Here is a 1,148-nt window from a genome sequence, read left to right on the forward strand (position 1 = left end):
TAATACCTAACTGCATTCTAAATATCTGTCTTTTAACCCACAGATGAGTGAACTCTTCCCTCATCAAAAGAGCTTCCTTTCTGTAACAGATAGAGAATGTGGCAGGAATTCACAACTGTTCAAAATGTAGAGAACAAAAATCCATGGTGCTCAACCCCAGATGATCCATGTGGTTATACAATATCTACATCTAAGGATAAGAGAACATCATGAAAGAGAGGGGCAGAAAGATTCCAAGAGACAGAGGACTAGAATGTCTGATACATATATATGACTAAAATGTCTCATTGTGTATATATATGTATGTATATTTGTATATATATGTGTGTGTGTATCTATCACACACATATACATATATATGAATGTATATTTGTATATATATGTGTGTATCTATCACACACACACATATGTATGAATGACAGGGTCGTTTAGCCTGTGAAATCTTAACAATATGGTCACCAAAACAAGATGCTCACATCATAACATGGATGAGGAAATATCACAGTCCCTACTGCTAGATGAAGAGGAATAATCAATTAATGGCTGCTGAGAGAAAAAAATCAGTCTTCTTCAGGAACGAGTGCCCTAATAGTTTATCACATCCCCAAATGGTCAGCCCTAAACACATAGACACATAGGCCATACTAAATGGACTCTAAATGCAGGGTGTATTTATACACACACACACACACACACACACACACACACACACACACACACACACCACACCACACCACACCACCACCACCACCACTACCAAGAACAATTAAAAAAGAAGTCATGATTTTGAGGGAGAGTGTGGGGACATGGGAGGAGCTGGAAGGGAAAATGGGGTTTTAAATGATGTAAATACAAGTTTCATGTATGACATTCTCAAAAAAATTAGAAACTTAACTTAAAAAGGGCATTTGTTAAGATCAAGATAATTTCTGGTTCTATGATGTGAAAACACTTTTTATTAGACAGTTTTTTTTTTTTTTTCTTCAGGGGAGAGCGCGAACGCAGTCCCCCACTACCACAAATTATGCAGTCGAGTTTCCCGCATTTGGGGAAATCGCAGGGGTCAGCACATCCGGAGTGCAATGGATAAGCCTCGCCCTGGGAAAACCACCTTCGTGATCATGGTATCTCCCCTGCCAGGTAAGTAT

At 38.8% G+C, this 1,148-nt stretch overlaps 1 non-coding gene across 1 annotated transcript; it reads right to left on the reverse strand.

Moving 5' to 3' along the window:
- Positions 1 to 984: 984 nt before the first annotated feature.
- Positions 985 to 1,148, reverse strand: LOC128109200 (U1 spliceosomal RNA). Its single transcript, XR_008217740.1, has one exon. It is a non-coding gene; the product is annotated as a U1 spliceosomal RNA (small nuclear RNA).

This window comes from Peromyscus californicus, unplaced genomic scaffold, assembly GCF_007827085.1.
Source record: "Peromyscus californicus insignis strain IS unplaced genomic scaffold, ASM782708v3 Scaffold_13__1_contigs__length_99412109, whole genome shotgun sequence".
NCBI classification, from domain to species: Eukaryota; Metazoa; Chordata; class Mammalia; order Rodentia; family Cricetidae; genus Peromyscus; species Peromyscus californicus.